Source organism: Aedes albopictus, chromosome 2, assembly GCF_035046485.1.
Source record: "Aedes albopictus strain Foshan chromosome 2, AalbF5, whole genome shotgun sequence".
Taxonomy (NCBI): domain Eukaryota; kingdom Metazoa; phylum Arthropoda; class Insecta; order Diptera; family Culicidae; genus Aedes; species Aedes albopictus.
The window spans coordinates 349,123,719-349,136,115 of NC_085137.1; the positions used below are offsets into that span (position 1 = coordinate 349,123,719).

The following is a 12,397-nucleotide window of genomic DNA, read 5'->3' on the forward strand; positions in this document are numbered from 1 at the left end:
AATATCTTCGGTAATATATTTGGATCCCCTTCGGCAATTTCTTTAAGAATTTATTTGGTAATACGTTTGGAATTTGATACTAAACGCCTTTCACGCATCCTTTTAAAAATTCATCGGAAATTTCTTCGGCAATTCCTATAGGAGTTTATTTAGCTTTTTTACTGTTTTCTCGGGAGTTCTTTTGCCAATTTTAGTAGTATTTTAAGCATTGTTTTGTTAATGTCAGCAATTCTATTGATATTTGCTTTTAAAAATTCTCCAATTACTCGTCATGCGATTCTTTTGGGAATATTTTTTATAAAGCCTTTGGTAATTCATTCAACAATGACTCTGAGAATTTCCTCACATTTTTTTTTTTAAATGTCTTCGGCAATTTATTTAACCTTTTTTTGAGATTTTTGTCGATTTTTTGGACTGTCATTATCTATGCTATTCGTTTTTTTTCGCGAATTCCTTCGGAAATTCTTTTATAATCCGCTTCTATAATTTTAATGAAAATGATTTAGACAATTTCTTCTAGATTTCTTCAGTAATTATGTAATGAATTCCTGCAGCATTTCCGACTGGAATAACTTTCGGCAATTCCGATATTACTTGCATTGAAAATTTATTTAGGAATTTCATCAGCAATTCCTTTGGAAATTTTTGAAACTTCGATTATTACCTTGGGAGCTTTTTCGGTAATTCCTTTGGAATTTTTACAGCAAAATTCTTAAAGATTTCCTTTGGAAAATTATTTTAAAAAAATCTGGTGGTTTTCTAATATTTCTGTTACTGTGATACCATGGTAATTACTTTTGGAATTCTTTCTAAATTATATTCAGAAAATCTTTTGATGATTTCGGAAAATTCTTTGAGAATTTCTTAGAAATTTGTTTTGTGAATATTGATGGATATTTTTATAGAATATATTTTGGCAATTTATTTTAAGATTGGATTTGACCAATTTCTTGATAAAGCCTAAATATTTTCTTCTGGAACACCACTGGTAATTCTTATGTGAATTCTTTTGACAACCGCTTTGAAAGTTCTAAGGTAAATTTATTGGAAAATTATCGGCAATTTCTTTGGGAATTTGTCAGGAATTCCATAGAACTTTTTTCGAGCAAGCCCAGTTTAGAATTTCTGAATTTCCAATTAAGCCATTTTCGGAAGTGATAAATATAAATACAATCAAATCATAAAGAATTACAAAAGAAGTCACGATAAAACTGCCTGAAAAATTTGCAAAATTAATTAAAAAAAAATTGTTGGAATATTTTCAGAGGAATAGCCTTTGAAATTATAGAAAAAAAAATCCAAAGAAATTGATGATTAAATTCTAATGAAACTATCACAGAAATTAAAATAAAAAACCATGCCGAAGGAACCCTGAAATAACTGGCCATACTGCGGTCTAGTGAATACGGAGTCGTGGGTACGAATCCCACCAGAACGCGATTTTTTTTAATTCATCTCTCAATTTGTTAATTAGCAGTATTCTGTGCCTTCTAATTAATTACAAGTTTTTTTTTCGTTTATTTTTACAGGATTTAACTAGAGATTTCTCTAGTAATACCTCTTAGCATTTCTCTGGTATTTCCTACTATTCCCGAAACTCGTTAAGAGATTCCTCTAAAGATTTCTATTGGGATGTCTTCAGCTGGAATTCCTTAAAGAAGGCCAAGAGGAGGTCCGGGAGTAAAACCATGATTAACTTCTAGAGTAATCCATGAATAAAAACTATAGAGGAATTCCTGGATGACTCTTTAGAAAAGTCTCTGGAAGAATCAACAGCATTTCTGGAATCCTAGGAAAAATGCCTACAAAAATCCCAGCAAGAAGAGCAGGAAAAAACCCTAGAGGTATTCCTGCAAGTATCATAGTAAGAAGGCATCGCTGAAACATTACAAGTAGCAGCAGCCGCTTATGGAATCCCAGGAGGAGTTCCTGGATGAAAGCCAAGAGGAGTTCCTGGAAGAATCCAATGATAAATATTTGGAGAAATCCCAGGATCCTTTAGGATTGCCAGGAGGATACACCGAAGGCAAGGTTCCTAGGAAGATTGCTTTGATTAATCCCAGTAAGTTTTTGAAGGAATCTCTGGATAAATTCTTAGAAGAATATCTAGAAGAATTCCGGGAGGTATTACAGTAAGAATTTCCAGAGGAGTCCTAGGAGGAATTGCTGGAAGAATCACAGCAGGAATAGCTTGAGAAATCCAGTTGAAATACATGGAGAAAGACCAGCCAAGAGGAATTATGGAGGAATCCCATGAGAAATTTATGAAAGAATCCTTGGATAAAATGTTTTGGATAAAAATTCCTGGATGAACCACCGGAGAGCTTCTGAAGAAATCACAGTAAAAATATCAGAAGGTATTATTAGAAGGATTCTGGGATGTATCATTGTAGAAATCTCAGCAGAAATCCTACACGGTCAGAAAATTCACTCATTTTGGAGCTAAAGTGGGACAACTCAAAATTGAGTAAATTTTATTTCCAGCGATAGCGCTGGCCCAAGTGCGAAAATCTCATCAGTTTAAGTTGTATAATATTCTTGCCGACGTGAAGAATATTATACGGCTTAAACTGTTTGGATTTTTGCACTTGGGCCAGCGCTATCGCTGGAAATGCAATTTACTCATTTTTTGAGCTGTTCCAGTTAAGCTCAGTTTTGTGTGAATCTTACTCATTTTAGAGTAACTTTTTCTTAGCGTGTAGAAGGAATTGCTGGAGAAAACTACACAGGAATTTTTAGAGAAACCCCATCAGGAGTGCCTGGGGGAATCCAAAGAAAAAATCCTTGGAATACCAAGAGAATTTCCTGCGAGAACCGGTAGAGCTGTTCTCTGTTCTGGAAGCATCTATAGCGAAGGCCCTGAAGGAATCGCAGGAGGAATTTCTGAAGGAACCTCAGGAAGATTTCCCGGAAGACTTCTAGTTGACTTCCAGCCACAATGGTAGAATAAATTCGTATAGGAATCATTAGAAGAATTTATGTACGTTTCATAGTAACAATTTCTGGAGGAATTGCTGGGAGAACCGCAGGGGAAGGTGTTTGAGGTATTTTTGGAGGAAGGCCCAAAAAATTTCTGGAGGAATCTTTGGATAAAATCTCCAAAGGAATTCCTGGATGAATCTTTGGAGAAATCCGTGGTAGAACAATCAAAGGAATTTCTGCAAGAATTCCAGGATGTTTGCCTGGAAAAACTCCAGCAAAAAGCCAGGAAAAAGCTCTAGAAGAATCCGTTGCATAATTTTTGAAGTACCACAATTTGAATTTCTGGAGGAAGAATAACTGGAATAACCGCAGGATTTGCTTGAGGAATCCCAGCTGGAATATCTAGAGGAATTCCTAGAATTCCGGGAGGAATCATAGAAGTAACTTCTAGAGGAATCCAAGAATCAGGAATGTCGGGGGTATCCTAAGAGAAGCTCCTCTAACAAATGCCTGGAGGAATATGTACAGCTTTTCTTGAAAGAATCGGTAGAAGTATAATGGAGGAATCCCTGATGGAATCGCAGGAGGGATTTCTGGAGAAATCTCAGGAAGATTTCTCGAAAGTATTGCAGTAAGTAAATATGCCAGGAGAAATCCCTAGAAGTATTTCTGAAGGAGTCCTAATGAGAATTACTTGAAGAATTCCAGCTGGAATTCATGGAGGAAGGTGAATGGAAGTTTCTGGAAAAATCCCCAGTGGAATTTTTGGAAGAATCTCTGGAGGAAGTCCTGGATAAATCCTTGAAGAAATCTCTGGAATCACCGATGGGATTTTTGGAAAATTCCCGGGGAGATTTTCCGGAAGAACTTCCCTAGTAGAAAAACTGAAGGTACCACAGTGAGCATTGTTGGAGGAGTTCTAAGAGAAATTTCTGGAAGAATCGCAGTAGAAGTTGCTTGAGGAATCCTAGCAACAGTTCTCGGAGAAAGGCCAATATAAGCTCCTGGAGGAATTCTATGAGAAATTTCAGGAAGAATCTCTGAATAAAATCTCTGAAGAAATTTCTGGAACAATCACTGAAGGAACTTCTGAAAGGATCTCAGGAAGATTGTCTTGAACAATACCACCAGTATTTCCTGAAGGAATCCCAAGTACCAAAGTAAGGATTTTAAAATAAATCTTATGAGAAATCGCTAGACCAATCTTTACAGCAATTTCTAGTATTTGCAACCCCATCTTGACTGCCTGGATAATCCTAAGGGAAGTTTATTGAAGAAATATTGAGAGGAATCCATACAGCAAGCCTAAAGAAATCACTGTATGAATAGATAGAGGTATTTCTGAAGGAATCCATGGAGAAGTCTGTTGATTTTTGTTTACCAATATGTTTTCAAAACGCCAAAGTGTGCTTAAGGTTTGTTCAAATGTGCCATTTAACAATATCAGTATTATTGTATTAAGTTTTAAATTTTAGGCAACTGTTAAGGAAAAATTCTAGGGGGTGCAAAACTTGTTCTCGGGGGTGCCAGGCATCCCTGGAACCCCCCCCTAGCTACGCCAATGGTGCAACATCATCAGGTATTCCAGGGTTAATATTTGAAGTTATGGTGTCTTAAGCTGTTAGTACACAGGGTCAAATATTTGTCCAAAAAGAAAGCAATGCTCAAACATCTTGTTTGACTAGATCGAATTTTTAATTAATGCCAAATCTAGGGGCAAGACACTGTGCACACGAGAGCAACTCAGAGAGATTCTGAGTTACTCTTTTTATCGATGATTGACGAAATTTGTTGTAAGACATCCTAAAACTGCCATTATCATGCAGCACACGCAACATTTTGCAGTTTAACATTGGTGCTAGATCAAACTTTCACATAAATGGGAGAAATTCTGAGGAACTATGAGGAATTCTGAACAACACCTCGAACACAGATTTGCTCTCGTTATATCTGTCTTGCCCCTAGTGCCAAACTGATGTTTTTTCTTGGGTTCTTTCCTTGTCAAATATTTGACCCTGTGAACTTCAGGCCTTAGTAATTTAGACAAGCCGTTCCAATATTTTTAAATTTCTGGGATTGGCATTAATTGGAAAATTATATTTAACATTTAAAAGTCCAAAGCTATATCGCAATTTCTTTTTAAACATAATTTGCCATCTTTCTGATCGGCGATTCTTCTCGGGTTTCCACCATTCTGAATCTGAACTGGCGCTGATGCCGGGCGTGTAAAGGGACTGCGAGGGGAAATCCTTGATCTCTTTAAAATCCCATGGACAACATTCCACACCACTGGGTGGCTACAAGCAAGTAAGCCACTCGAGCGATTATCCTAGGCGTTTGTCTCCGGTGGTGGTTGTGCTACGGTTGGAATGGTACTACGTTTGAAGCGATTAGTCTGCTCGTTGAATGTGGGTACCTGACCTCTATCTAAATCAGTGGTGCTCAGGCTGAAGGATACCGCGGGCCAAATTTACAATTCGGGATCGATCGGCGGGCCGCATAGAATATCGATGAACAAAAAAAAAACAAAAATAAATATTCTACAACACATTTATTGAAAATCTAAACCGTTCAGAACTTGTGTAAGGGTCAAACTTGCTTCATGTAGTTTTTATTTTTCGTTAAGTGACAAAAATTGACTAATAACTGTGGTTCTACAATATGTTTAGCAGAACTTTAAGTTTTTTTTTTTTGTATTTTTAGAAAAACAAATCACAATTTAGATTCATAGGTTTCCTTTGAAAAATGATTGAGTTTTAAATTGAAATTTAAATAAATAATTAGGAGCCGTCGCTAGATTGCCATGAAGCACTTCAGAAATTTCTCATGCAACTTTTATATGAATTTCTTCTGAATCGCTCCAAAAATGCTGAATCTTCTTTCGCACTTTATTCTGGAGTTGGTCCAGAAGATTTTCAAGCAATTTCTTTAACAGCTTATCTTGAAATTGCTTATTCAGAAAAATTTTTGGAGTTTCTTTTAGTATTTCTAGAATCCCCTTCGAACGCCTCCAAGAACTTTTCTTGGATTTACCCTTGGAATTGCTCTTTAAGTTACTTCACGAATTTTTGTATGAATCTTTTCCAAGTATTTCTTCTAGAATAGCTTCCGGATATTTCCTGAAGCTTCTCTAGAAATTTTCCTGGAGTTTTTCGAAGATTTTAGTGAAGTATTTCCAAAAGTCTCTTCTGGAGTTGCAGCTGAAGATTTTTATTAAAGTCTTTTAAAAATATCTTGAAGTTTTCTATGAACTTCAACATAAACCAGAATGTTTCATAAATATTTCCCAAAGTGCCTCCAGGAATGCTCCTATAATGCTATTGAAATTTATCCTAAAGATGCTCCGGATTTATTCTGCTAGAGATTCTTTACAATTATTTCTAATAGTTTCTTAAAAAAATATCTTTTTAAGTTGCTTCAAGATTAATGTTCAGATTTTCCTCAGGCGTTGCTGCAATTGATTCTGGAATCTAGTTTGAAGTTTTCAGAATATATTTTGTTGCTCCAGGAATTTCTTCTAAAGTTGTTTGAGATATTTCAGCTATAGTGGCACCGTGGCAACAGAACTATTTTTTTCGTGACTGGTTTTGTGGCTTAGCTATACGACGCCGGAATATTTCGGAGTCGTGAGTTCGAATCTTACCGGAACGGATTGTTCTTTTTGTATTTTTAACATTTCATTTGTGTTTAACACTGTAAAAATTGATCAGATAAACTTTTTTATTCGATTTCTTAAGCAACTGAACGAGTTATTCCATAAAATCGTTCAAAAATTTAGGTACGTTGAAAAGTACTCCGCGGGCCGCATCTCAAGGCTTGGAGGGCCGCATGCGGCCCGCGGGCCGCAGGATGAGCACCACTGATCTAAATGTTTGCGGAATGGATCCACAGCATACCGGAGAGTCAGTGGATTGTGGTTTTGGCCCCTTTCTATATTTAGTCTTTTCGGTTTGCTGCCTCTAGGCTAGGATTGGCCAATTTGGTAAACTCATTGTGCAGTGGCTTTTCAGCTGAGAATGGCAAAAGAGTAGAGTAGTCGTGCCTTGCCTGCATTTTGTACTGTGGATTGGAAAGTATGTAGAGATAATTATATAATTTGTTAAGAATGCAGAAAGATGCCGCAAATTTTCAATTAGTTGGATAGTTCTCGAATAGACGGCATTGCCACAGCTAGGAGGCATATGGACAGGAGGACAGGGATATTAGGTAACTTATGTTTTTTCTCCCAATGATATTTTAATATTATATTTAACTAAAAACAATTAAAAGCACTTCAATGTGACGAGTTTTTCTATTTATGAAAATCGGAAACCGAGTTCATTTGTAGTAGGGTCTTGTACCATTTGGGCAGGTGTACCTATTTTGGGCACTTTCCGCTATAACTAAGTCAATTTCAAACCGATTGATTTGCATAGAGTTAGGCACGTACAGTATCTAACTCTGTACAAAAATTCAAATCAATCGGTTTGAAATTGACTTAGTTATAGCGGCAAGTGCCCAAAATAGGTACACCTGCCCAAATGGTACAGTACCCTACCTACCACATCCGGCGAATGGAATAATTCTAAAACAAATAAATGATACAATCCCTGGATCCCTAGAAGAGTATCTCCTGCAGAACTTCGTAAAAATACATAGGAAATTTGTTTGTGTAGTTCTTGGAGTAAAAATTCTCAAGTTGCAGTTCGGACAGACTCCCTTGAGAATGTCTTTTGTGTGATGGTTTATGTTCGTAGAGTCACCAGATCTTTGCAGCTAATCACGAGGTACAGTCGAAACCCGCTCGTTGAGCCACAACCTCCACCCAACCAGCGAATTCGATTCGCTAGTTGGGTGAAGTGACAGCAGCACAAGGGGCGTGCGCATTGTTTTTTAAAATCATGTTTAGATTTGAATCAAAAAGGAAATGTTTTCAATTTGTTTTACATTTAGAGCAAAACTGATACATTTTGCAAGATACATATATGACCAATGCGAGAAATAATTATTTTCACCCATTTTTAGTCGGTGAAGTGAAAATATAGATGTTTATGAAACCACCCGGACCAAAAGCAAGCACAAAACGCTTTCAATGATCGACAAAATAAAGATTGCCGATGTTTTGCATTTGCTACGAAGTAATTGTAGTGGGTTGTTAATCGCTTTGAGCTATAAGGAATATATTTGAACATCTTTGAAGACGGCTTGGTGGTCTAATGGCTACCGCTTCTGATTCATATGCAGAAGGTCCTGGCTTCAATCCCTGGCCCGTCTCTTTCCTCCTACTTTGTATCTTTCTATGTACTTTCTCCCTCTTGTCTACATATACAACTCATGTGCATTCATGTTAGTTCATAGCCATTGCTAGAATCAGAAACGGGTTGACAAAAATCCGTTTCCCTTCCTTACAATATTCACTGCACAGTATCTACGATATTTTTTTAGATTAGATACCTATACACAGATTTTGGTGCGTCGACTAATCTGGTTGTTTTTCCATATTATGCTTTTGGTCGAAATACGAAGTGACCGAACGTGCGAAAATTGATTTTTAACCTACTTAGAAATGTCGCAACTCATTTTGGATTAGTGCATATTGTTGCTCTTAATTAGCTTAATGATGCGCAACAGAAAAATTAGATTCAAATTTACTTCGCAGCTGCAACTTCGCATGTGCTTCTAGCGACGACTTCGATTTGGTGGTGCGACGATAATACATTTCTTAAACTCGAAAAAGCAGCCCTCGCCTTTTTGATCCGTGAACTTATGTCGATCTTGGTGGCGCTATCGGCCGCCATTTGGCTACCAAGATATTGGAAGCTTTCAACATTATCCACTGATTGCCCAGCTACCGTAAAGCTGGAAGGGTTGACCGTGTTTACATACAACGATTTGGTCTTGTTGACGTTGACCTGCCGCTGAGGAGCGATTGGCAAGATCTTCGAGCTTGCTCTGCATATCAGAGCGCCGTTGAGCCAGGAGAGCAACGTCATCATCCAAGTCATTTAGGTGCTCCATGGTATTTAATGGGCTGCCACAGCAATCCACGATTTGGTTCACGGTCAATCGCACCTACCAGAATCTCGTCGATTACGATGACGAACACTGGCGGTGATAGTAAGGAGGTAAGGATGTACCTCACTCCAGCAACGACTCGGATGGGATCGCACTAAACACCGTTGTGCAGTACTCTGCACGAAAATGCCCTGTACTGTGCTTCAATGAGGCCGATGATTTTCTCAGGGAGACCCTTGCGCCTTAGGGCTTCTTACATGTTTTCGTAATTGAGACGGTCGAAAACTTTTTCGTAATCAATGAACACCAGGTAGAGAGACTCTTGGAATTCATTGATTTGCTCCAGGATGATACGGAGCGTGACAATATGGTCCACACGGGATCGTCTGGCACAGAATCCTGCTTGCTGCCGTCGGAGAGTTGCGTCAATCTTCTCCTGTATCCGGCTAAGGATCACTTTGCAGAGGACTTCGAGAACGATACACAGTAACATGATGCCCCGCAAATTATCGCATACAGTCAGGTCACCCCTTTTGAGGACCTGTACTAAGACGCCTTGCATCCGTCAGTCGGAAATGTCGCGGTTTCCCATATGTTGCAGAATAATTGATGCAGTAGTTGTGCGGATACTAAAGCTATGTTCACTTAGAATCCGGAACCATGTCACATTTTCTAGTGGCGCTCTCAATGAACATAATCATCATTCTTTTGCAGCACTCTGATCATACACTAATCATCTTTAAATGGTGAAAGTTTCATCGATTTTCTTGCAACGAGTGAAAAGTTATTTCAGATTGAAGACAAGAGGAGGAAAAAAATCTTGCACAAACACGTTGAAAATTTAGCGTGGTCAGGTACGACAGTCGCGAAAAATGTTAATATCGTCAAAACCATTATGTGTTATGTGCACAGATGTTGTTAACCATGACATGAGGAAGTGTCCTTGGAAGAAAAAAGCTTGGGTTCATTGATAAATCTGCTTTGAATTTGAAGATTTGGCAAGAAGTTCGAACTCTGGGCATGGTTTTTTCGCAACAAGATGATGAGAACCAATTCAAGCATAATTTTTCAAATCGACGTATCTAACTTTTTCACTGATCTGAGAAAATATCGGAAGAAACAAAACCTACTCATTCCATATCATTTTCACAAGGAATTTTGACAAAAATACACATACACCGGGTTGGTTAGAGATACGTCATGCCAGATACGTCGCTTTTGTATGGTGTCTGTTTGGTGTATCTGTTACTTTTGATTTTGGCTAGATACGTCGTTTGGTTTTCTCATATATCAAAACGGTGTATCTGTCAGTAAAATTGTAAACATAAAAAAAAATAGATACGTCGTTTCGAAAAATATGCTTAGTTAAACAAATTAAGCAATAAATCATCAAACAGTGATGTGGATTCTTCAATTTGCTTTATGAATCATGCATGCAGCAGTAAACCCGGATTTGTTTACATTCTCGAGTTACGTCGGATTGAAAAGTTATGCTTGAATTCATACAAGGATGACAGCCTCAAGAATCGCGTGCTGCTTTTCAAAAACGCACACAAGGGAATCCCTCCTTGAAGGGATATGTAGAGTAGACATGTTCATTTTGACTCCAAGATAACAGATTTTTCGGTACCACTTAGAACAAAACTCAATTTATTACCGACAAAACTTGCAGGAATTGTACAAGTATGTATGGACGACTTTTGTGGAATATGATAAGCTTTGATTTCGAACTTTATAGTTAATTATTGTATGTCTTTCCGTTCAATAGTTATGATTTTTTAAACTGTAGAAAAGCCTGAAATTACCAAATCGACTTGAAGCACATCGAAATTTGTATCAATCATGCTGAAAATTTGACCAGAAGTTCATTTCGGCATGAGTATTATGATACTTACTTGACCGATGGGATTCAAGACATTTTCTAAAATGTGAACATGTCTAATGTAGAGGTTTTACCTACTTTGATGAGCTGCCATGACAGCCGGAGACGTTCAGTGGTATCGTCACAGATGGGTAGTGTTTATCAACGGAAAAACACTCAAATTTCGCGTTTTCTTAATTCACTGAATTGCCCCTCATTTCGCAATAAAAAAAAGTTTGGCAATTTTTCTTCGGAATCCTAGTCAGACTAGTCAAGGCACTCAGGACACTGCATAGATGACCTGATTGTTGAACAAACGTGCGGAAGGCGTTGTTGCTAAAATGTGCAAATTTTTAGAGAGGTCAACACTGAAAAAGGGAGAAAATGTGTGAAAAATAAAAATAAATAATTTCAATGATATTTTTCCATGAAAGTACAATAAATAACCTTTGTTTTGAGGGCTTCACCTTTTATGTTTGTTATTCCATCCCTAAGATATACGTGATTTTGTCATTCCAGATTCTAAAAGAACATAGCTTTACAGGGTCAGCTTTGAGCATCTCCTGCACTGATGGAGCTTCGATGTTGACCCGGGTAATGCGTCGAACCCTTGGCGTATTATGCTGGGTTTTGATGGCGGGACCGACACTTGAAAAAGGTTTCCAAAGTGCTCGAACCAGCGTTTCAGCCGGGTCGGTCAGTAACTGCCCAGACGTGTATTTCATGGGCATCGTAACATTAATCTTAGTCCCACTAAGGCGACGTAAACATCGTAGAGAAGGAGACGGTTGTCGCCGGTGTTTGCGGCTTTCTCGGTTTCGTTGGATAGGGAGTCCGCCCACGCTTTTTTGTCCCGCCTACATGAGCGTTTCACTTCCTTCTCGAGAGCCGAATAGCGCTGACGGGCTACGGCTTTGGCTCCTCGTGTTTTTGCTCGCTCTATCGCGGATTTGTCGTTCCTTCCTACCTCTATCTTCCTCCAGGTATCATCTGTGATCCACTGCTTTCTCCGGGTGCGTAGCTCACCCAAATTATTTTCGCCGGTGGCGATGAAGGCGTTCTTGATGGCGCTCCATTGATCTTCTACGCTTCCACCTGCTGGAATATCCGCAGCACGGTTCTCTAGCTCCTCGACGAAGGATCTTTTCACCGCAGCGTCTTCCAGTCGGCGTGCGTTGAACCGGCGCCCGATTTTCTCCTCCTGTCGCTGGATCCTGGCAATGCGCAGTCGGATCTCGCCGATTAGGAAATGATGGTCGGACGCAATGTCGCGGGAAACCCATGTCACTTTGTGCACTGGTCGACGAGGAAAGAGCGATCCCCCATTCACCATGTCATTGTTGCCACAAAACTCTGTAGACAGCTCTCTGTTTTCGCTCATTTTTCCGAGACCATGGCGTCCCACATCACGGTTCATAGTCCGAGTTGTCGATACCGACCTTTGCGTTGAAGTCGCCCATAAGGATCATGATATAACCTTGCGAAATCTTGTCCAGCATTCTGTTGACTGTAAAAGCTCTCTTTGTCTTGCATTTCGACAGTATCGGTTGGTGCGTAACATTGGATCATGGTAAGGTTTCGAACCCGTCTGTGTGCTGAATCTGGATACAATTATGCTCT

General features: G+C 38.7%; 1 protein-coding gene across 3 annotated transcripts in view; it reads left to right on the plus strand.

Moving 5' to 3' along the window:
* The window catches only part of LOC109430795 (G-protein coupled receptor dmsr-1), a 505,508-nt gene that overhangs the window by 320,857 nt on the left and 172,254 nt on the right, over positions 1-12,397 (plus strand). The window lies entirely within an intron of this gene.